The sequence below is a fragment of the Hemiscyllium ocellatum genome, chromosome 23, assembly GCF_020745735.1.
Source record: "Hemiscyllium ocellatum isolate sHemOce1 chromosome 23, sHemOce1.pat.X.cur, whole genome shotgun sequence".
NCBI classification, from domain to species: Eukaryota; Metazoa; Chordata; class Chondrichthyes; order Orectolobiformes; family Hemiscylliidae; genus Hemiscyllium; species Hemiscyllium ocellatum.
In genome coordinates, this window is record NC_083423.1 from 23,068,276 (window position 1) to 23,094,057 (window position 25,782).

The 25,782-nt window shown below is 45.7% G+C and overlaps 1 protein-coding gene across 3 annotated transcripts in view; it reads left to right on the forward strand.

The window, feature by feature from the left end:
• LOC132826874 (C-type lectin Cal-like) overlaps nucleotides 1–25,782 on the forward strand; it is a 74,533-nt gene that overhangs the window by 33,512 nt on the left and 15,239 nt on the right. For 2 of the 3 annotated variants that reach the window (XM_060843137.1, XM_060843139.1), the window contains exon 1: nucleotides 7,101–7,176. The exons of the other annotated variant lie outside the window; for it this stretch is intronic. The gene's annotated coding sequence lies outside the window, so the exon portion shown is untranslated. Of the gene's footprint in view, nucleotides 1–7,100; nucleotides 7,177–25,782 lie in introns of those variants that run through there. 3 annotated transcript variants of the gene reach the window in all.

The following is a 25,782-nucleotide window of genomic DNA, read 5'->3' on the forward strand; positions in this document are numbered from 1 at the left end:
ACGGGGCGGTGGGTTTGATTGGTGTGGGTGTCCTGGAGATGTTCTCTGAAGCAATCTGCACAAAGGCGTCCAATCTCCCCAATGTAAAGGAGACTGCATCGGGAGCAACGGATACAATAAATAACATTGGTGGATGTGCAAGCTCCTTTGGGGCTTGGATGGAGGTGAGGGGGAAGGTGTGGGCACAGGTTTTGCAAAGGTGTCAAGTAGGGAGGGTGGGTTGTTGGGGGGTGTGGACCTGACCAGGTAGTCACGGAGGCAATGGTCTTTGCAGAAAGCAGAAAGGGGTGGGGAGGGAAATATATCTCTGGTGGTAGGGTCCGTTTGGAGGTGGCGGAAATGTCGTCAGGTGACGTGGTTTGTGCGGAGGCTGGTAGAGTGGAAAGTGAGGACAAGGGGATTTCTGTCCTTGTTGCAGTTGGAGGGGTGGGGTCTGAGGACGGAGGTGTGGGGGGTGGATGAGATGCATTGCAGGGCATCTTCAACCACATGGGAGGGGAAATTATAGTCTTTAAAGAAGGAGGCCATCTGGTGTGTTCTGTGGTGGAACTGGTCCTCCTGGGAGCAAATACGGCGAAGGCAGAGGAATTGGGAATACGGGATGGCATTTTTGCAGGAGGTAAGGTAGGAAGAGGTGTAATCCAGACAGCTGTGGAAGTCAGTGTGTTTGTAAAAAAAGTCAGTGTTAAGTTGGTCATCATGGATGGAGATGGAGAGGTCCAGGAAGGGGAGGGAGGTGTCAGAGATGGTCCAGGTAAATTTCAGGTCAGGGTGGAATGTGTTGGTGAAGTTGATGAATTGCTCAACCAGCTCGCGGGAGCACAAGGTGGCGCCGATGCAGTCATCAATGTAGCCAAGGAAGAGGTAGGGAGTGGTGCCACTGTAATTACAGAAGATGGACTGTTCTACATAAACCTTTATCCCCACCTCCATCCACCTATTGTACTCTTAGCTACCATCTCCCCGGCACCAACCCCCTTCCATTTATCTCTCCACGCCAGAGGCTCCCTGCATCATTCCTGATGAAGGGCTTTTGCCAGAAACATCAATTTTCCTGCTACTTGGATGCTGCCTGACCTGCTGTGCTTTTCCAGCATCACTCTAATCTTGGCACAACATCGATGTCCCAGCTCCCAACCCATGCTGCAAGTTCAGCTATCTTACTCTGGATGCTCCTGGTATTGAAGTGGACACAACCTTGTGTGTCCTCCAACCTTGAAACTTTATTTATGAGCTCACTACTTTCAACCTCCTGTACACTGGAGCTACAATTCAGGTTCCCATCCCCCTGCTGAATTAGTTTAAACCCTCCAGAAGAGCATTAGCAAAATTCTGCCCCCCCCCGCAAGGATATTTGTGCCCCTCTGGTTCAGGTGTAGACCATTCTGTTTGTAGAGGTCCCACCTACCCCAGAATGAGTCCCAATTATCCAGGTATATGAAACCCTCCCTCCTGCACCATTCCTGTCGCCACATGTTCAACTCGTCCCTCTCCTTATTCCTTGCCTCACTAGCACATGGCACAGGCAACAATCCAGAGATAACAACTCTGTTTGTTCTTGCTGTAAGCTTCCACTCTAACTCCCTGAATTTCTCCCTGACACCCCCATCCCTTTTCCTACCTATGTCATTGGTACGTATGTGGACCATGTATGTGGCTGCTCCCCCCTCCCTCTTGAGGATCCTGAAAACACGAACCCTGGCACCAGGGAGGCAGCACACCATCCATGAGTCTCTTTCGTTCCCACAGAGTCTCTTATCTGGCCCCATATCTATGGAGCCCCCAGTGACTAATGCTCTGTTCCTCTCCTCCCTACTCTTCTGATCAACAGGAACAGACTCTGTGTCAGAGACCTGTATCCCATGGGTTACCCCTGGTAAGTCACCACCAACGCCCCCCCAACCCCCCCAACAGTATCCAAAACGGCATACTTGTTATTGAGGGGAATGGCCACAGGAGATCCCTGCACTGTCTGCCTGTCCCCTTTCCATCCCCTGACTGTGAGCCCTTTATCTTTTTCCTGTACCTCAGGTGTGACTACCTTCCTGTAACTCCTCTCAATTACGTCCTCAGCATCCCAAATGATCCAAAGTTCATCCAGTTCCAGTTCCAATTCCCTAATATGGTTTCCAAGGAGCTGCAGTTGGGTCCACTTCCCGCAGATGTAGTCAGTTGGTCCATTAGTGGTGATCCTTACCTCTCATATTCTACAGGAGACACATTCAACTGCAGTACCATCCATTTCCACTGATCTCCATTCCCAAAGAGACTATTGAAAAAAAGCCAGTAACCTTACCAATCCGGCATACAGAACTTGCTTTTTGATCAAAGGAGCAGGATAGGTGGGAGACAGTACCTAAGTGGTGTTTTGGGTAAGCAACCCCCCAAATATATTACCTCACTTACTCAACAGTCCCGTGTCCCCTCCTGCTCAGTGTGCAGTCTGCCTTTCCATGAGGTAAGTTATTAAAGGATTAATTTACCTTCCCAGCAGCCCCTTGGTCCTTGCTCTCACTGCTCCCGCTGCTGCTGAAAATGTGACAGCTTGGTATCTCGCAAGGCTATCGGCTGTTTCTTTAAGCCAGTCTTCAAAGTTTGGACTGCACTTTCTGGCAGAAGGTAGGTAGAATCGAGCTGTCCTGATATGTCAAATCCCATTCGATTTTAAGAAATAACCAAATTCCCTGCTGGTTGACGATAGTTAGAAAGCTGTCACCAAGACTTGCAGGATTCTCTGTGCTGCAGAAGATGTGACTAGTTTTTCTATCGTCATCCCAATGTTTGATGAATGTCCAACCACTTTGAGTGGGTGTCTGCAATGACTATAAATACTGAACCCATAACAGAACTTACAGAGTTGATGTAAAACCAAGTCTAAAGTTTACCCGGCCATTCTCACAGATGTGGGGGAGCTGCTGGGGGTAATGGTGACCTTATTGACACTCTGGCCACTGTCCCACCACCATGCCCAAATCTGGCCACCAGCAGACATAACGTCTCACCAACATCTCCATTTTGGAGACACCTGGATAGCCCTAGTGGAGCTCACTCACTATATGACAGCGACCTTTGCTTGGGACAATCATTGTCACTCCACATAACCATGAGCTGGTCTTTCCAGATCCACAAAGGTTTCAATTCTAGTGATGGCCCTTTGGTTTTCCCCATCAATACCAGTTGTTTCAGTTTGAAAAGCCTGGATCTTTCTATATCCCAAGTCTGATATTGATCACTGTCACTGGGAGCATATCTAGAAAATTTAGTATCATGACAGAATCTTTCATCAGGGTACTACCAGTGGTATATCAGCTCATGGAAGGCACGTCAATGCATCCACATTCGCTACTCAGCGTCCCAGACAGTATTCTAACTTGGAATTATATACACTTCATATGACAGCCCATCACTGAATGTGGCCTGAAGCTATGGGCAGCATTGCCTTGTCCTCTTTAAGCAGACCGAGTCTGGGTTTTTGGTCTATGATTATCACAAATTATCCTCCTGACGCCAAATATGATTGCCAATCCTTCTCTTACTACCTGGGAGATTAACCAATGTCCTGGATGCTTAAGCTATTGAATATTCCTGTCCACTGAGTTGACCATGAGCTAATTCCACCCCAGTGTCAAACAGAGAGGCATTACATGTCAGTACATGCTCTTTCTCGGGATCACAGTATACAAAGATGTTAGAGGAGGATAACTGTCATTTTTCTTCATTGAAAGCGAAGACTTGTCTATGAGACCATTCCCAAGGCTGACCCTCTTTTAGGTTTTGATGTGAAGGTGCCAGGATGGATGCCAGATTATGTATGAACATTCCATAATAATTTACCAGCCCAAGGAATGACCTGGGCTCCTGGAGACACGTGGGAGCTGGGGCATCTTTGATCATCCACACTTTATGTTCCAATGGGTGAAACCCAGCCTTGTCAACTCTGTACCTCAAGTCGGTCACTTGCTGAGCCTGGACCTCACATTTTTCCCCATCTTAGCAATATGCCTGCCCTCGCAAAACACCTTCGGACTACATCCAAGTTCTCCAGGTGTTCCTTATTCATTGTCCCTGTTATGGGATGTCATCTACGGAAATGACGACCTAAGGTAGACCCTGCAAACTGTTCTCCCATGTTCACTGGAAAATTAAACATGCTGACGATAGCCCAAAAGGCAGTCCACTCTGTTGGTACAAGCCCTTGTGGGTATTAAATGTGGCATATCTCTGGGAATCCTGGTCTAAACATTTAAACACAAACATGGCTCATATCCAGCTTATGAAGGGTAGCATCCCCCACCAGTTACATGTATAAATCCTTATCTGAGGGATTGGGTATTTATCCAGCTGTCAAAAACTGTTTACCATTTGTTTATAATCCGCACAATGGTGAACTGACTCACCGGCCTTCAAACTCAGAATGAGCGGTGCTGCCCATTCCTTCACTTTCAAACCTTCTCATTTCTGCTTTTCCTTTTGCCCGTAAGGCAAATGTTACTGGGTGGACCTTGCCCAATCACAGAGTTGTTTCTTGATTAACTTGCAAGGTGGCCTTGGCTCCTCTGATAGTTCCTGGAGTTTCCTGGAAGATTTCCGAGTGTTTAATTCGGACTTCGGTCTGGCAGCCATTTTCTCAGTGAAAAACCTTGATCCAGTCTCGGTGAATATCTCGCAACCAATCCCGTCCAATCAAGCTTCAGCCTGAGCCTTTTACTACAATCAGCGCTAATTGAACAAGCTGCCTTTCAGAAGAGACTGGAACAGAAGTTGTACCCTTATTCAGTAAAGGTCCCCCAGTATCATCTCTCAGTCTTGCTGACGTCTTGCACAAAGTTAAGGGTTGGAATCCAGGGCGCATTTTATGAAGACCTGGCTCTGTGATCACTGAGACAGCCACGCTGTTATCGACTTCCATTAGAAATGGGTGACGATTCAACTGGACATTTATCTTCATTGGTTCTCATATTGATGTTGTGAATTGCCGAGTAAAACTGATATTGTCTCAGAATTAGAGGAGGCTTAGAGTCATAATATTCATTCACTCGTCAGTCAATTCTTTAATTTAGTATTTAGGTTTAGTATTTGGTGGCTTGGGGAATGTCAGGCTCCAAATGACAGAAAAAGCCGCAGCTCCACAGGCTCATAGGAGAACTACTCATTATTTCTCATCTGCCACAATGTCATTTGCCCAAAAAAAATGCATTCTTTACACGAGCTGGGCCCAGTCCTCAATGGCAGGGTTTGATCACTTCCCAAAACAAAAACATGATGTTATAAAGACTTACCCCAATTCAAAGATGACGGTTGTGAACATGTTTCTTCATGATCATGCTTTCCTCTTGTCATCACTGAAATAACACCACAGAGGCCAGGATCCCATCATCAAGTCATCATTTAATTACACTTGCACAGCACTTGACACTGGTTCATTTTCCTCTGAGCCACCTCTCAGAGTCAACAGAACCTCTGACACTCCTGTTTATATCTGTCAGCCAGGACTCCCTGTTTGGGTCAGATTAATAAGCCCCAATCAGGGAACTCATATTCTAGGAGGTCCAGCTGGCTGACCTCATTCCAATCACGAGAGTTAGAATGCAGTGGTGTTTCGTTTAATACTCTCACTGTGAAACAAACGGGCTTACTTTGATTGAAATTCGGGATCTGGATGAGTTCTGCACCAAATTGTGTTGAAGATATATTTATGGCAGGCATCGAGGGCCCCTGGAATTGAGAACATCTGGTATATCTGATAAAGATAATTTATTTTATCTTCCAAAATGCTGGTGTCTCTGTTTACTCCAAATATTCAAGCTATTGTTGACCCTATCTTAAAAGGTATCTGAGAGGTGATATGATTGGAGCCAAATATGACATGCATTTCCCGAGTTGGTTGGTCATTATCTCAAACTGGGGCACACCATTGACACTCTTCAATTGTAGACATTTCCTTGAGATATGCCATGACTTCTCTGTTATTTGGTTTGACCACAAACCAAACACAGTCAGTGTGAGACTCCCACACTTTGTCCAAAAATGTAACATTCACCCGATGATGTTCTGACCCATTTAAAGCATTTTGTACAGCTCTGGGTCTGGACAAAGCACCTCAAGGCAGATCGTATTGATAGGCCTTGATAAGGATAGATGAACAGATTCAGGAGAACACCACCAAGGCTTACAAGGCTAATTTGGCGTTTTACTTTTTTGTTTTCCGTTCTCTCACAGCAGTAGTGTTTATATCCCACAACGCTCATGCTGTGTGTGTGTCGGTGCAAGACACAGTGAAAACACCAAGTGCAAATAACTTTATTGATATTCCAGCACCAGGAAACCCACCCCGTGTATCCAAGGAACCCGTGCCAATCAGAGGCCCCTCAGGGCAATGCCGGTGTGATATAAAGAAAAGTAAAGGGGAGGGATTAAATCAACATAAAGCACTCCACACCCAGTGGTGACCACCTCTCTCTTTTGGCTGGTTATTGATAACTAATTGCAGAATTTAAGATCTATTTAAAGCAGGTGACAGGTTGGATAGAGAGGAAAATATTTTATCTGCTGGGGGATTCCAGAATGAAAGGGAAAATTTGAAAATTAACTTTAGGTCATGTCAAAAGCACTGCCTTACACAAAGGTCCCAGGAAATCTGGAACTCTCACACCAAAAATGTTGCGGAGGCTGGGACTGAATGGAAAATGTCAAGGTACAAATTCATAGGTTTTTGTTCAGCAAGAAGCTTAAGGGATAGGGAACTAAGTCAGATCAATGCTGTTAAGATATAGATCAGTCACAGTCTAAATATATGATGGAACAGGTTTGAGTTGTTGAAGATGCAAGAATCTTGTGAAAATTAAACAATGCTGCACTGAAAGATCTATCTCAGTTTGTTTATTTATCACAGGGAAACAGGTTCTTGGTTGGAGCACCCAGCCAGGATCAGGGGCCTAGTTTACACAGCATCACCGGTCCTCAGGAATGTAATTTAAAACAATGAGCCCAAGCTGTTACAAATGTTCTCATTGAAGCTGAGAAAAATGACTACCCTGCACAGGGGAGACGCAGTAAATGGTGTTTCTAAATTTTTATAGATTCCTCATTGGCCAAGAGGAGCAGGAGGGCCCCTCCTTCAAGGATATCTTCAGACCCCCACGTTGTTGATTCCCATGTGGTCTGGGCGAGCAGTTGGTAATTATTTGAGATGTTGGATGCAAATATGAGCTTTTTCTTTCAGCAACAAAAACACTAAGTGCATACAGATGAAGAAATCAACCCCATCCAGAAACCATGAGCGAGAACAATCCCTTCATAGTATGTGATCTTCCATCATTCCGAATTATAATGTAAACAGATTGTTTACATATTGCCATTAACCCTTTAGCCTGCCTCTCCCCCTGCATGGCTCTGACTTCATCTCTGACTATCAACGGCCTTTGACAATGTCAAGAATACACTTAAGTACAAAGACATATAGTCCAAAGATGTGCAGATTAGGTGATTTGGTTGATTGGCCATGTTAAATTGCCCTATTGTGTCTAGAGATGTGCAGGCTAGATGGATTAACCATGAGAAATGTAGAATTACAGGGAAAGGGTAGGGGTCTGGGTCTGGGTCTGGTTAGAATTCTTCTCAGAGGGTCAGGAAGGACTTGATCGTCTGGAAGGCATCTTTCCTCATTGTAAGGATTCAGAATCAAAATTACATCTTGCAGTTTTCCGTCAGTCGGTAAACCCATTAATGCTCTCTTCCAATCGCAGGTGTGTTTATTAAAATTTACTTGCTCAACAATGGCATTGTTTCTGAGTGTTATTTGAATATCAAACACTTTACCTTCCATATACCATATGCAGTTGCCTCCTTGATGATCTCTTGTCTGATTAGAATACCATCTGCATCAGCTCCCAGTACATGCAGTCAGCACTAACCTGCTTCTTTCCAAGCTTTATAGCTGGTGCTAACACAATGAGATGCCTCGTGAATCTCTGATATCTGTGCAGCCACTGTCCAGCGTACTTTCCAGTGAGTATGAAGTTAAATACAGCCTGGACTGGGACTGAAAATTGGTCAAAGCACTCTGGTAATGGCAATGAACTCTCCATTCCTTTCTCTTTCATGTTGCTGTCCATCATTGTTTGGTTGCTCAATCAATTTTCTGTTCCTCATCAATCTGCTCGCACCATATCAGACAGAGAGGGATTGGTAAATACTGCAGGAGTCTTTTGGATTTCAAGTCAAATAAAACTTTTTTAATGTAACCGTGGTCAGAGCTAACTACAGACAAGAATTCACAGCTACCATAAGGTCACTGGAAAGAACCATGACCTGGTAATTTTGTAATCTTCCATCACTTCCCAGAAATCATCTAAACTACATTATTTGCATATCCATCAACTTTTTACACTACAGGTACTTGACATATTCACATTAACCCTTTACATTACAGGTACTGGGAATGTGGGCGGCACGGTGGCGCAGTGGTTAGCACTGCTGCCTCACAGCGCCTGAGACCCGGGTTCAATTCCCAACTCAGGCGACTGACTGTGTGGAGTTTGCACGTTCTCCCCGTGTCTGCGTGGGTTTCCTCCGGGTGCTCCGGTTTCCTGCCACAGTCCAAAGATGTACGTGTCAGGTGAATTGGCCATGCTAAATTGCCCTTAGTGTTAGGTAATGGGTAATGTAGGGGTATGGGTGGGTTGCGCTTGGGCGGATCGGTGTGGACTTGTTGGGCCGAAGGGCCTGTTTCCACACTGTAAGTAATCTAATCTAATCTAAAAGAAAGACTTCAAGGATGTGACAATAACTGAGATGCTGGGATTGTTCTCCTTAGGACAGGCAAGACTACGGTATGATTTTAGAGCATAGGAACAACAGGATGCAATTCAGCCTCTCAAGCATGTTCTGACATTCAACAAGATCAAGACTGACCTGTGGCCTACCTGCCTTTGTTCCATATCCCTTGATTGCTTTTGCTGAACAATATTTTTCATCACAGATTTGAAATTAACAACTTGCCTCACATCCATTTGTGGAAGAGAGTTCCAAACAGCGACCAAACTTTGTGTGTCAATGTGCTGTGTAACAGCTCTCCTGAATGGTCTGGAGTTCATTTTTTTGCATGAGTTTTGCATTACCATGGCTGACAGAGCTCTCAGTCATGCTTGTCCCAATGTTGACTGTCCCTAATTTTTCCAGACCTTTCAATATGGCAATCGATGCTGGTAGCTTAGCCATAGATCAGTCCTGTTACAGGATGATGTGTTGGGAGCAGAGAAACCAGTGTGACTCTTCAAGTAACCTGACATTATTGGAAGGAAATCAGAAATTGCCAAATAAACTCAGCAGGTCTGTCAGCATCGATCGAGAGAAAGCACAGTTAACCGTTCAAGTGCAGTGACTTTTCTTCACATCTGATAGACTCAGGTAAAAATTGAAATTCATTTTGATCACAAAGGGTTAGGGGAGAAACAATGAGCTGATAGACAGAGACAGAGCCCAGAGAGAGAGGGAGGGAAGAGAGTAGGGGGGAGAAAGAAAGGGATTGTTGATTGGAGGCCAGAGAAGAAGAGAAAATGATAATGGGGACTCTGAGTGAGTGAAAATGAGTTGGCTGTGCTGAAAGCATTTCATGTCATGACTGATCCTGGAGCATAGGGATGGGGAAAGGACATAGAAGGAAGTGTTTAGGCTTTAAAATTATTGAATGTGACATTGAGTCCTGAGGCTCCATAGTTTGTAAGTATTGTTTAAACAGCTACTTGTTCAGTTGTGGGAGCTGAGTTCATAGCTTAGATGGAGCAAAGGGGTGTGTATGAACAGAGATTAGACCAAAAAAAGTGAATGGTTGGTCTATTGGCTCGTGAGCATGATCAATACAAAAGGCCTACTGCCGACCAACAAGTCAATGCTTGGGGTTCAGGTAAATGGACAGCTTCAAGGTGGGAAGGTTTCAGAAGAAATGACACAATGTCTGGAGGAGAAGGAGTCATGATGTCCTACACTAAAAAGCTTTTCAAGCCTGAAGGCAGACAGTTTATTTCCCCTTACCTTGTGATGCTTAGTTGTTAAGTCAGAGATCATTTCATGTGTGAGCCAGTTATGTCATGCCTCCCACAAACTTGTGGAAGGATCTGGTGAAGAAAGTTCAAGAAGCAGGTTCAGATTAGCCCAAGAATCATCTCAGCAAATGCTGTGAGCAGGGATATTGGAGCGACCTTCCCAACGTTTCCCTGTGCCACTACATCCGTGTTTTTATTGTTTCTGTCTGTGCAGTCTGCATCTGTGTTCAGAATGGGAGCTGAAAGGGATTAGTATTTTAACGAGAGGAGTTATTAGCCAACTGTCCATAATTATTAATCTGTGGCGAGAACCTATTTCTGTGTCATCAATATTCATTCTTCCTAAGTATGGAACCCTGGTCAATGCAGTCTATCCACTTACAGCTGAAACACAGGTAAATTGGGGAATTGTATGTATTTTTATAAAATCTTTAACTTTTGTAAAAACTCTCAGAACAATGGGGATTGATTTCCAGTGCACTACCGCAGTGAGGTGTGACAATTTGTGATGAATAAATGCTTCTATTCCCAATAAGATTTATTACCATTAATAGGCCACAAGATATTGAATGAAATCTGACCATTATTCATGGATTTCTTGGATTTTAAAAATAAGTAGAGAAAATATTTCAACTATCAATTGTCCATTGTGGAAGCTCAGCCCGAGCTTGCTGGCTTCTTGTGAATGCCTGTCCGAGAACAGAGAACCACCACTTGATTAATAGAGTCAACAGTACTGTCTTTATTCAAGATTGCAAGTATACACGTATACAAACAAGCTTGGGAGCAGATCCACTCTAGCCCACGCTGGATGCTAGACAGTGGTCTCTCGCTCTCAATTGGGAACGTTGTCATATTTATACATAACTTCTTACACAAGGCAGAATCCCGTGTCATGGGGTCATCACAAAGTATGTTAATCAAGTTATACTTAAATGTAAACGTACACATCAGGAATGTTCTAAGTCCGACATACAGATGCCAGCATTACCTCAAGTTAAGACATTAGCATTTTTCTGAAGATAAGCTATCAACATTTTCTTTAGTTAAGACATCAGCATTCTTGTACTGCTCTCAAGTTAAACATTCAGATATCAGCATTGTTCTGGTGACTGCCCCTTGACTTGGTGGGTGTACTATGGACTTGTTTATTCGGACTTCTTTCAGGGAACCTTACAGGTTGCAGTGTTAGCAGTTTATATGAAGTTGCAGTGTTAGCAGTTTGTCTCTCGCTCAGCATGTCGGTCAGTACAGCAAATGCCCCACAAACATTGACCATTTTACCCGACACGCCGGACGCTATTTTCTACATGGTCACTGTTTCTATCTTCAACTTATCATTCCTCCCTTTTTATCATTTTATGATAAAACTCAGATATTAATACGTTGAAGTCGGGCAAACTCCCTGCCTGTTTCTACATCTGAACCGTCATCAGCCAAAAGTGTAGATGTCAACCCTTCCTTCTGTGTCCATATCGGGCTTGACTCTTTTTCACGTCGGCGTCGTGTGGGACAAGTCTGACAACTTCTTTTGATAAGGGCCCAAGCGATTCGGATACAAATACAGATGCCAAGAATGATGGCCAGAATGGAGAGAATGTCCAACCCAATAGACCTTAGCCATCCCAGCAGTGGACACAGTAGGTTCCACCAGGCACAGGCCTCATCTGAGCCTGTGTGGTCCAGACCATATGCCTTAGTGGCAACGTCGTTAATTAGTGAAGTGTCATTATATACAGCCGAGCTCTCATCCTCAATATAGGTACAGCACTCAGGGCCAATAATTGCACATGCTCCCCCTTGGCTTGCTAGGAGATAATCTAAAGCCATCCTATTCTGTAAGACCACCATTCGTATGGCAACCTGTTCGTGTGCCAAATGACCCAGGGCATCCGTAGCAGCTCTGGCCATTGCCTCAAGTTCGTGGCTGAGATCGCGGATCTGGTCCAGGGCTTGCATAACCCCATAATTGGGCAGAAGGGCGCCAAAGAATCTGCTCCAAAATGACTGTTGGTGGAACAGGTCTCTCTGGCCTCGAGTATGAGGTTTGTAATTTGAATTAAGGTCGTGCCACTTCTTCCACTCGCTGTTAACTTCTGGGGTTGAATTCAATAACCAGAATGCTGGGAGGTAGTATATCAGCGCACAGGAGCCCTTAAACTCAATGGGTAGGTATTCATAGGCTGTGTGATTGCATAACCAAAATGTCCCGTTAAGTGCAGGCGTAATACAGTGTTTAGCATGAAAGAGGACAGCACCCATGCGACTTGTAGGTGCATCGGGATGAGGCTTTTCGTTAACACACTGGTCCCAATCGTCTTCTGGGAAGCCCTCAAAGGGGTCTGACTCGGTTTCGTCCTGATATATTATTTCCTGGCATCTGTTGTCTTCTAAGTCCCCCATGTCATGCGTTCCTGTAGCACTGCGAATGCACCATTTAAATTCTGGCACCACCGCGACTGCAAAACCTTTCGGTATCACTTGCCAGGTGTTATAACAACTCCTGAGGTAACCATAATGGATCGGATACTGGTCAGAAATGTCTCTATAGGGAATAAGTTTTGGGATTTGTTGGGTACGTCTATAGATAAGACTGCAGAGTTCATCCTGACTCGTAGGGACTGCCATCATGAGGAATCTGGACCCTACCGAGTGTGGGCCTGGGACGCAGACTATTTTGGGATTCTTTCCCTCATCAGTCTGATTGTCAAGATGATTTTTTAATTTTTCAAGGAAGCCAGTAAAGGTGTTGCCGATAAGACTCGTTGCTTCCAGTGGATTGCTTTGTTTCTTTCGGTGGATCTCAAGGAAACGGTGCGGTAGGCGGGCGAGGTTTTTGGATTTTAAGCAACCGGGAAAGTTGAACAAATAGTCTCTGGGGTCCGCTGCTGTATTATTCACAAAAGCAGGGCAACACGTGCGTGTATCATTTAGGTGCGTATAGGTATCACCGGATTTGGTGCCATTTCCGCGTAGGCATACATACATTACTTCCTGGCAGGTGCCAGTGTTATGAATTGTTATATTACGGGGACATTCTGTCCTGGCATCCAGAGTTGTGATATTATATTCAGGGCACCACTGTCTAAGTCCTGTTAGGTTTTGTAAATGCTTTACGCAATCCTGCGACCATGCAATATTCTGGATGACTATGCTGCTATAGTTAAAAGTGGCATTGGAGTAGTCGGGAAAGCCGACCAAGGGACAAATTGTCTGGTTAAAACCACTGCCATCCGAGCCATGATAATTGCACGTGGCGTTCAATCTGACCTGAACTATTCTAGTGGGGCCTGTGTTATTCAGCGTTATGCTATTCTCCTGTTTCCATACCCACCAATCCCCGGTAAGGTTGCAAGGGGTAGCTAGGGCCTGACTGGACTCACTTATATTATTAGACTGGGTATCTGTCACTCTGGGCGGTGGTAAACTCATTGGGTGGGTGCTGGTAGTCATATCGTCACTCATAGTACTCACGAGGCCACTAAGGGTTGTTACTACACCATTGGGGTCACCAGGAACAATGCTTGATGCCATACTCACAAAACCATTAGTAATATTAGTAGTAACATCTGTAGAGTTTAAAGTTGTCGCAGGGGTGCCTGCTCTTGTTGAAGTATCAGTGGTGACTGCACTAGAGTTGCTTGTAGACCCTTGAAGAGTAGAAGGTGCACCGCTGGTGGTGTTACTGATTTGCATCGATGTCCATGCCACAGTTAGGCAGAGGCCAGAGAGGAAGATGGTGGTTTTCATCGTTTCAACTTTCCTTTAGTCTTCCTTCCTTAGTGGCACCTATGTCAAGGGAAGAGAAAATACATACAGCAGTAGCTGCCCCTTATTATCATTCCTCCCCAATAAGCTTGCAATGGTATAGGCTAATCCAGACTTTACGACCTTCAACCTTAACAGCAGTAAGGGTGGTAAGGAGGACTTGGAAAGGGCCCTCCCACCGGGGTTCCAGGCCGTGCTTTCTGGCAAAGTTTTTGATCAATACAAAGGTGCCAGGTCGGATGTTTGGAGGCAACGGCAAATCCGACCGCAAAGGCCTGGCAGCTTTAACCATCGCATGGTTCATGCGTAAGGTATCAGTTAAGGATAAAACATAGGAGATCATCCCATCTGACATCTGATGGATGTCAACAGGAGAATCAGAGAAGTCAGAGCTAAAGGGAGTGCGGAGGGGCCGGCCATACAAAATCTCGGCGGGGGAGAGACGGTGGGCCCCTGTCGGAGACACCCGGAGCTGAAACAAGGCAATGGGCAAATTTTGGAGCCACGAGAGACCGTTGTCAGCTGACAGTTTGGCCAATTTGGATTTCAAGGTCTGATTAGCACGTTCCACCAAACCCGCGCTCTGAGGGTGGTAGGCACAGTGGAACTGCTGTTTGATATTTAGAACTTTACAAAGTTCTTGACTAACAAGGGCCACAAAGTGAGGGCCATTATCAGAACTGAGTGTCCGCGGTACACCAAATCTAGGAATAATCTCCTTGAGTAAAGTCTTAACAACAGTGTCAGCCTTGTTATCGGCTGCAGGATAAGCCTCAATCCATTTACTAAAAACATCGACAATAACTAAAACATATTTACACTTGGCCGTTCTGGGTAGCTCAATGAAGTCCATTTGCAACGTGTCGAAGGGGCCTTCAGGCAGTGGGGTTCTACCCTGTTCACAGGGGACCCCCTTGCCGGGGTTATGCTGCATACATGTTAAGCATGTTTTGCTTTGTGCTCTAGCCAATTGCAAAACTCTGGGATGCCACCAAGATTCCCAGACTAAATCTGCAGTTTGTCTGGCCCCATAGTGCGTTAAGTGATGGACAACATCGACCACCCAGATGGCTAGAACATCAGTCATACACACCTGGCCTGCTGGGGTTTTCCAAAGACCGTCAACGTCCTTGAAACATCACAGATCAGTCCATTCATGAAGTACATTGTCAGGGGTGTCCCCCTGTAAAGCAACAATATCAGCGGTGGAGGGAGGCTGCTTGTCAGGAACTGAGGCCCTAATAGATTTCCTCTGAACCATCATAGAGGAGCCAGGGAGCTCCATAGCCTGTTTAGCAATTTCATCTGCCTGTTTGTTTCCCATAGAAACCGAATCCGTTCCGGCAGAGTGCGCGAAGCATTTAATAATGGCCAATTCGCGAGGACTTTGAATGGCCTGTAACAAATTAATAATTTCCTCCCTGTGTGCGATGGGGGTCCCAGATGAGGTGAGGAAATCTCGATTTTCCCACAGTGTCCCAAAATCATGGGCGACCCCGAAGGCATATCTAGAGTCAGTATAAATATTAGCTGTAAGTCCGGAGGCTAGCTCACATGCCCTAGTTAATGCAATTAATTCAGCTTTTTGAGCGGATACCGCGGGTAGGAGGCGACACTGCTCCACAATCCTACCCCCCGCATCCACTATACCATATCCAGCCACCCGTTCTCCATTCTTGTTTACAGAGGAGCTACCATCCACGAACAAAGTGACATCGGGATGTGGGAGGGGGCGGTCAGTCAAGTCAAGTCTGGGCCTAGTGTCTAGCATGATTTTGTGGGCACAATCGTGAACGGGGACAGGAGTCTCAGCAGGAATGTCAGACATAAAAGTTGCCGGGTTGATACTTGCGCAATATTTGAAGGTCAACAAGGGGTTCCCTAAAAGGAAGATTTCATAGCGAGACTGGCGGGCAGATGTCAGGTGTTGCGTCTGCATTTGGCCCAACATAGAAAATACTGCATGAGGACTAAAAACAGTGACCGGTTGTTGGAGTGTGGTGTTTGCTGCAGCCAACACCATCAAATACGTGGCAGCCAGTTGTTGAATACAATGAGGCTGACCACTAATCACAGAATCCAACTTATTAGAAACATATGCCACCGGTCTGCGGGAACCTCCATGGTCCTGCGTCAAAACTGCGACCGCGCAGCCCGCGGTAGTGGCCACAAAAAGCTGGAAAGGCCTATCGTAGAGGGGTCTCACTAAAGCAGGAGCATTGGTTAGCGCCTGTTTCAACTGGTTAAATGCCTCAAGTGCAGCGTCGGATAGAGTGAAAGGCTGTCGCTCAGTGGTAAAGGGGGTGAGAACCTTTGCTAAGGGGACAATGTTAGGAATCCATTGTCTGCAGAAGTTAATTAATCCCAAAAATCGTCTCATCTGCTTAGCCGTGGTAGGGGCCGGAGTATTGACAATCGGACCAATTCTATCCGGGGCCAACCTACGCTCATGCGCTGAAATTTCTACCCCCAGGAACTTAATTTTACGTTGGCCGACGACGACCTTGTCATAGTTAACTACATAACCTAACTTGGCCAATTTGTTGAGGAGATGCTTAGTGTCCTTTTCATTCAACAGGGCATCAGGACTGGCAAGTAAAAGGTCGTCCACGTATTGTACGAGGGTGGATTGACAAGGCAAATGGATCTGGTCTAATTGCCTTTGGAGAATCTGAGAGAATATTGTGGGGGAATCACAAAATCCCTGTGGTAGTCTCGTCCATGTATATTGCTTGCCCAAAAAAGTAAAGGCAAACAAATATTAGCTGTCAGGGGCTAGGGGAATAGCAAAATAGGCATTTTGCAGGTCTATCAGGGAGAACACACACGCCTCTGGAGGGATTGCCGCAAGTATGGCGGCAGGATTAGGGACGATAGGGTGCAAGGGCGCCACGATTTTGTTAATTTCTCGGAGATCCTGAACTAAGCGATACTCGCCCGGTTTACCTGGTTTAGCTACAGGAAGGATAGGGGTATTGGCTTGCGATTGACACTCGACCAAAACTCCCTGAGCCAGTAGATGATCAATCAGGCCACGTAGAGGGGCCACGGCTTGACTCTTGATAGGGTATTGCTTAACACTGGGGATCCGTGCTCCTGGCCTTAACATGACACTGACAGGGGCAACTCCCTTCGCCAAACCCAAACAGTACTTGTCGGTGGCCCAGACCGCAGGGTCAATTTCGACCTGGCTGTAACCACCTTCATGCTGCCGTAGCGTGGATAATACTGGTTCGGGATGGTTAAGGTAGACGATAGAAAGGCCGTCTCTTAAGTCCTGATACCCCATTACATTCGGATCTGACAAGGCTACAGCCTGTGCTACCATGGGTCCTAAGTCCTTTGCTGCATATCCCTTGTAAACTAAGACAGTTTGATGTGGGGCAATACCGGGCTCTTGGTTCCAAAGCTCTGGTGGCACCCAAAGGTACCAAGCCGTACCCTGTTTCCCATTAACTTTAGCCAATCGCGTAAATGTATACTGATTGCCTAGCAAGGATTCAACCTTCTCTTCCTTTCTCTGGTCAACTCCTGACTTATCATAACACAGCGTTACATGAGGGGGGTAACGATAAGGGGTCTGGAGTTCACTGTCAGATTTAGGGAAGAGCGCCCAAAAGCGTGCCGGATTTAGGAGGCAGTACTGGCCTTTCTGTGTCAAGCGGATTTCCTCTGGGGTGCAGGTGATGACCACCCCAAGACCACCCAGAATGTCTTGTCCCAAGATATTGATGCCAATGTGGGGGTTCATCACAAATTCATGCTCCCATTCCTCGTTTTCCCAGCTAACTTTCAATGGTTTGGTAATTTGGTAAGGCACAGACTTGCCCTCAAAACCTTTCAAATGTTGAATCTTGTCACCGCAAGGATAGTGGGTCCTTACTAGTGAGGATGCGCATGCCCCTGTGTCAACCAAAAAGCGTTCAGGGGTACCTTCAATTAATAGGGTTACAACGGGCTCCAGTAGGGGGTGTTGGGAAAAGACAGGCAATGTCTCAGTAGGTCATTGTTGTGGGGGCGGTTGGGGTGGTGGTATGTCACGGAACGGATTGTGATTGCCATACCCACCTCTGTGTGTGCCTATGGCACCCCTGCCCCTTCCTCCTCTGATGCTTCGATCTCTTGGCTGTCTAGGGCAATCTCGTCTCCAATGGCTAGGATGTCCACAGTTAAAGCAACCCTCCCCTTTAGAGTTATTTGTGAACTGAATTGCCTGGGGCTTACCAGGATAACCCAAGTTCCAGAAGTTAGGAGTCCATGCCTGGTCACACCAGTCAGGGGGACATGGTGTATAAGGACCACTCCTAGCTGGACAATTTGGGTGCTGCATCGCATGGAACTCGCTCTTTTGGTTTTGCCAGCCTGGGACATAAAAATCCGGTTCCAGCTGATAGCCTGTATTGTCAGAGTGCAGCTGGGGACCGGGTAATCTCCACAGCCCTTGCTGCTGGGTCTGCTGGGGAGGGGCAGGAGGTTGCCGCAAGGGGGCCATGGTATTTTGATCACTTTCCCGTACAGCAAATTCAGATTTAATAGGTTTCTCGGTCTTGGGACCGTCACCCTCACCCCATAATGCTTTAATTGCCCTAGCTGTATCACCCTGTGAGGAATTGATCCAATTTAAGTTGTTAGTTTTCCACCTACCTTGTGTGGGTTTAGGCAGAGTGCTCATCAAGAGACTATTATACTGTTGCGAGACAGCCCCCGCTCCCAAGGGGAAAAGGTCCCCAGAATATGTGCCACAAATTTCATTAAACCTTTGTAGGTATTCATCAGCACCCTCCCCCTTTTTTGGTTTTAGATCAATGATTTTTGCTAAGTCAACCGGTTTTCTGAGGACCTGCTGCATTGCTTCCTTAATTTCCTGTTCCTGCTGTGGTTGGTTCGGGTGTTGTGCTGTAAAGGCAGTCCAACTGTTGGCACCAGGGGGCATATTTAAAATTTCCAAAAAATTTTGTCCACTTACAGCCAATAAACACAACCCTCAAAAAGTTCCAGATATCTTCTCCCACTGCCCCGTAAGCCTGCCAAATACTTTCCACTGATTCACACCATTTTTGTGGGTCCCTATCTTTGTCAGGGAGATTCATAGTCAGTGCCAAAATTTCCTGCGGTTTCCATGGCGTAAAAATTTCTAGGGTAGGGGGGAGACGAACCGCAGCAACAGGAGGGTTAGCGTTCGGCTGGGCGGGGACTATTACCCGTCCAGCTTGAGGGTTAGGAACAGTACGCATAGGGAACATGTGACCTGAGGGTTCTTCTGTCTCTAAACTGTCATCGTCAGCCTCCTCTGTCCAAGGTTAGGGCAATTGCCGTTCGGGTTCACAATGAGGTGGAGGCCGATATCCCTTTTTCCCTGTGCTTGGGGTAAAACTTCTTTCACTACGTGCCTTCGGGGGTGTTGTGCCCAGTGGAGGGGGTTGGGGATGGGATTCCACATTCCTAGAACTAATTCCCTTATCTTCCCATCCTGCACCCAGCCTCAGATCTGACAATGCCGTCTCCACCGCTGGGTTGGCCAACCGTTTGTTCTCGTGAGTATTCTCATCAAATTTTGCCCATACAACCTTGAGCTCACGGAGGGTCAAAGGAAGCCCATCCTTGGTGACACTTAACCCCCTTTTGGTAGCATTATGTAACCCACTGTTGTAAACCTTCTGCTCGTGTTGTTTTTTAGCTTCCTCTTTCTTTCTTAAGCATGCATTTCTTAGTTTGGCCATAATTTTCTTACCCTTCTTTCCCCCTGTTCCCTGTTTCCATACTAACTCCGTAGCTCTCTCTACAATCTCCAATTTCCACGTACCCCCTACAGGCCATTCGTCGGGTCCCAATTTTTCTGTTAGCCATCCTGACAATTTCCTGAGTGACTGCGCATCCTCAGGATATTCTGCGCAGACTGTTACAATTAATGATCCCGGATCCTCACATTTATCCATGAACTGTCCCATAATGTTCGCTAAACTTTCCCTAAACTTTGTGGGTGGTGCTTTTATGAGATTCTGCTCAAAGGACTTTAAACCTTCCCACACAGACGTACTTTGGTGCTTTTATGAGGACTCTAACCTCAGGGGACTTTAAACCCGTACATATCTAACTACCCTAACTACACTTGTGAGCAGTGCTTTTATGACGTCCTGCTCAAGGGACTTTAAACCCTCTCACACAGATGTACTTTGGTGCTTTTATGAGGACTCTAACCTCGTAGGACTTTAAACCCGTACGTATCTAACTATTCTTATTTCTCCCCGCGCTCCCAGCGCTTTTTAAAGTTTCCTACCTTCTATAGCGCTCCCAGCGCTTGGGTGGTGGTTCCTTTCAAAGGCTGATCACGGGTTCGTTCTGGATCCCGTCCGGTAGCAGTTCCTGCTGCGGTGAGTTGGATCCAGGTCCGCCCCTGGCTTGGGGAGACACTAGTCACGAGTCCCAAACTGTATACTCACGTCCTAGTTGGGCCCGTGTCCACCTTGCCTCGGCAAGACCGTATCCTGTTCAACCGTCACCAGGAGCCGCCTTCCGTTGGGATCCCACCGCTGCCACCAAAATGTGGAAGCTCAGCCCAAGCTTGCTGGCTTCTTGTGAACGCCTGTCCGAGAACAGAGAACCACCACTTGATTAATAGAGTCAACAGTACTGTCTTTATTCAAGATTGCAAGTACACACGTATACAAACAAGCTTGGGAGCAGATCCACTCTAGCCCACGCTGGATGCTAGACAGTGGTCTCTCGCTCTCAATTGGGAACGTTGTCATATTTATACATAACTTCTTACACAAGGCAGAATCCCGTGTCATGGGGTTATCACAAAGTATGTTAATCAAGTTATACTTAAATGTAAACGTACACATCAGGAATGTTCTAAGTCCGACATACAGATGCCAGCATTACCTCAAGTTAAGACATTAGCATTTTTCTGAAGATAAGCTATCAACATTTTCTTTAGTTAAGACATCAGCATTCTTGTACTGCTCTCAAGTTAAACATTCAGATATCAGCATTGTTCTGGTGACTGCCCCTTGACTTGGTGGGTGTACTATGAACTTGTTTATTCGGACTTCTTTCAGGGAACCTTACAGGTTGCAGTGTTAGCAGTTTATATGAAGTTGCAGTGTTAGCAGTTTGTCTCTCGCTCAGCATGTCGGTCAATACAGCCAATGCCCCACAAACATTGACCATTTTACCCGACACGCCGGGCGCTATTTTCTATATGGTCACTGTTTCTATCTTCAACTTATCACCATTTCCCTGTGATGTTGCAATTATTTATCTTGTATTCAGTCAATTGCCCTTCAGTCTTGAGAGAACAGGACTAACAAAATGGATTCCTGATGAAGAACCCCAATGTATCACCAGATCCTTCCCCACAAAAGACGGCCAACAAACAATCACCACAGGAACAGTCCTGATAGCTGTGACCACCGTCTCAAATGATGGAGAAGGAAAGTATTCTCATCGTGAGACTGGATTTTCTAATCAGACCCTGAAATATATCACTGGATACTTTCCATAAAGGAATTTCACAAACAGCCTCAAGCTATTCAGACTGTTCCATCAGATGATTTGGACTAAAAATCTGAGGGCAAGATTGAGATGATTTATTTTTTCCTTTCACCACCAAATGGAATGAGAGAAACATTGACTGTCAAATGTTTGGGAATTTCAAGCTTATGTAAGTTCATGACTTTCTTTTATTGATCTGATTAAATAGTAGTTATTTCTATTGTAAAGTGTAATGCTGGCATTCTGGGAGGATGTTGAAAAGATTAAGTGTAACATGTGAACATTTGATAAACAGACTTTTATTTGAAGTTGACACCTACTGATATGTGAATACACCCATGTTTATAGTATAAAAATAAATAACAGCTCATTTTCCTATAATATTTCAGTGTGACAATGGAACAGATAATATTTACAGCCTTAAAATACAATTTTTTAATTTACTTCTCTATATTTCCTGCCAAATAGAAATAAGTTCCAACTTCCTTCTTGATTGTTTCGCTCAATCTCCCGTGTTACTTGGAATAGCTTCTCGATTAACGATCTCGGGCACTTTGCCAAATGATCTTTTATAAACCCACAGGCTGCATGACTTCTGTTTCATTGTGTGATAAGATAGTCTCATGGGGCTGCCTGTGTATGAATTACTGGAGGCTTGTTTATCTGTTGTCATCACCAGTTTCCAATGGTGCAGGTGGGTGCAGAGATTTGACACAGTGGCAGTATTTCATTTCACATTCAGATTAGTGTCTGCACACCACCTCAGCACTATCCCCACTATTGAATCCCACTGAAATTAGGAATTGGATAAGAACATACAGACATAAGCAATGGGAGCAGGAGGAGGCCATATGGCCTTATGAGCCTGCTATGCTATTCAACAGGATCATGGTTGAACTTTTCGTGGACTCAGCTCCATTTACCTGCCCACTCACCATCAAAGTTGGCCACCCATCCCACAGGAACAGGGAAACTAGTTGAATTATAATGTGCCCACTCTGGGTCATGGGTCTGCACAATCATAAATCCTGCAGCTGAAGCTCACTGCAGTGAGGATCCTGGATACAGGTGACCCAGTTAAATGATTGGGAATCGAGCAATGTTTAAACCTCTTGACCAGGAGGAACAGGAGCGTCACTCCACGCTGCTTCAAGGAAATATTGAGTATCCTCGGTTGTTGATTCCCTTCCCATCCCAATCTGCAGATTTACTACAAAGTTACCAGGAACAAGGAACTTTAGTTATAGAGTCATAGATTTATACAGCATAGTAACAGAGACTTTGGTCCAACTCGTCCATACCGACCAAATATCCTAAAATAATCTCGTCTCATTTGCCAGCATTTGGCCAGTATCCCTCTAAACCATTCCTATTCATATACCCATCCAGATGCCTTTTAAATGTTGCCCCTCATGATTTTATAAACCTTTATAAGCTCACCCCTCAGGCTGTGATACTCCAGGGAAACAGCCCCAGCCTTTCCAGCCTCTCCTTCAAGCTCAAACCCTCCATCTCTGGCAACATCCTCGTCAATCTTTTTGGAACCCTTTCAAGTTTCACAACAACCTTCCCATAGCAAGGAGACCAGAATTACATGCAGTATTCTAAAAGTGTCATAATCAATGTCCTATACAACCACAACATGACCTCCCAACTCCTGTACTCAGTGCACTGACTAATAAAGGCAATCATACAAAACGGCTTCTTCATTATCCTATCGACCTGTCTCTTTAGTTTCAAAGAATTATGAACCAGCACTCCAAGGTCTTTTTGTTCAGCATTACTCCTCAGGACTTTACCATTAAGTGTATAAGACCTGCCCTGATTTGCCTTTCCAAAATGCAGCACTTCACATTTATCTAACTTAAAGTCCAGCTGCTACTCTTCAGCTCATTGGCCTGTCTGATCAAGATCCCGTTGTACTCTGAGGTAACCTTCTTTGCTGTCCACTACACCTCTAAGTTTGGTGTCATCTGCAAATATACTGATCATACCTTCGACGTTTACATCCAAATCATTGATATAAATGACGAAAAGCAGTGGGCCCAGCACCTATCCTTGTGGCACACAGCTGGTCACAGGCCTCCAGTCTGAAAAGCAATCTCCACCACTACTCTCTCTCTTCTACCTTTGAGCCTGTTTTGTATCCAAATGGTGAGTTTTCCCTGTATTCCATGTGATCTAACCTTACTGAAGTCCATACAGATCATGTCCAACAATGTAATGGTAGCAGAGAAGCTCCGATGTTCTTCTTTGGGCTGAGTGAACGATGGTCAGATTGAGTTGAGGTTAGATTACTTACAGTGTGGAAACAGACCCTTCGGCCCAACAAGTCCACACCGACCCGCCCAAGCGCAACCCACCCATACCCCTACACCCACCCCCTACCTAACACTACGGGCAATTTAGCATGGCCAATTCACCTGACCCGCACATCTTTGGACTGTGGGAGGAAACCGTAGCACCCGGAGGAAACCCACACAGACACGGGGAGAACGTGCAAACTCCACACAGTCGCCTGAGTCGGGAATTGAACCCAGGTCTCAGGCGCTGTGAGGCAACAGTGCTAACCACTGCGCCACCGTGCCACCCACTAACTCAAACTCATCAGCAAGTAGGTAGAGGCACATTTAAATGAATTGACAATGAACCAGAGAATTGTCTCTTCAGCACAGCTTTTTGTCTTATTTACAACAGAAGGCCTAACAGGGTCATCAAAGCATATTTCTAAACAACTTTACAAAGATATTGATCAAATACTTAAAATGGAAATGTAGACAAGATGGTGCAGAATGAGAATGGCAGGGGTACCAGATTGATAGTTCTTTCTAGGAGCTAGCACAGAGTTAATGGGCCAAATGGCCCCCATCAACACACAGTATTATCGTGCAATTTTAAGATTTTCTGACATAGTAAACGTGCTGCATTTACTTCTGGTCAGTGAACTGCAGGACTATTATATTGACCATGATAAAGCTGCAGCAAAGATTCAGCAGAGTGTTCCTAGGTTGAGAATGATGCTTGTGGTGCAGTGGGAATGGTCACAAGTCACGAGTGTGGTGCTGGAAAAGCTCAGCCGGCCAGGCAGCACCAAAAGAGCAGGAGAATCAATGTTTCGAGCAGAAGCCCTTCATCCTTCATTCTTGATGAAAGGCTTATGCCTGAAATGTCGATTCTCTTGCCCCTCAGATGCTGCCTGACCTGCTGTGCTTTTCCAGCACCCCACTCTCAACTCTGACTTTCAGCATCTGCAGTCCTCACTTTCTCCAAATGGACACAAGGCCTGGGTTCAAGCACTATTTCCCCCAGAGATGGGTCATAACATCTCTAAACAGTTTGATTAATAGCATCTAAACAGAGTCCAAATGTTCACAGGGATTGTTTCTGTTAAAGAAAGTGTGAAATCTTCAATTAAATCAGGCTGATTTAAAAAAAATACTATACTTCGTGTGGCTGACAGGACTGAGGGGAAAATCTTTAAACTAGATCCTTACAATTCAAAGTGATGTCATAAGGCTCTGTCTCACATGAAGGATCATGGAAATCTAGAACTCTGTCTCCAATTGCTGTTGAGGCTGGGCTGAATGGAAAATTCCAAAGGAAAATCTGAATGATTGGCGAGATGGAACCAAAGTGGAATCAAGACACAAATCAGTCACAAAATTCACAAACCTGACTGCCCTGGTCAACCCATCATCTCCGCCTGCTTCTGCCCCCACCAAAATTATCTCCTTATATATTGTCAGTGTTCAGTCCCCCTTGGCCCAGGAACTCCCCACATTCATTCGGGACATCAGCCACACCCTCCACCTCGTTTCCCCAGCCCCAATGCCTCATCTTCACCATGGACATTCAGTCCCTGTACATGTCCATCCACCATAGCGAAAGCCTAAAATCCTTTTATTCCCACCTCCCCTACCAACTCAACCAGTACCCCTCCACCGACACACTCATTCGATTGGCTGAACTGGTCCTCACCCTCAACAATTTCTTCTTCGATCCTCCTACTTCCTTCAGACCAAAAGGGTGGCAATGGGCACCCACACAGGCCCCAGCTAGGCCTGCCTCTTCTGCAGTTACACTGGCATCATCCCCTACCTTTTCCTCCGCTACATTGATGACAGTATCGGTGCCACCTTGTTCTTCCAGAAGGAGGATGAACAGTTCATCAATTTCACAAACACCTTCCACCCTGACCTCAGATTCACCTGGACCATCTCCCTTCCCTTCCTGACCTCTCCGTTTCTATCTCCTCCACTTCCCGCTCCTCCACCCTTGAATCCCACCCTTTCCACCGCAACAAGGTAGAACAACCCAAATCCTTGCTCCACCCTACCAATCCCTGCATTAACCTCCACTGTTGCTGCCACCTCAGTCAGATACTACCACCAGAGATATATTTCCTCACTCTAGCCCAATCAGCTTTCCGCGGAGACCATTCCCTCCGTGACTCCCTCATTAAGTCCATGCCCTC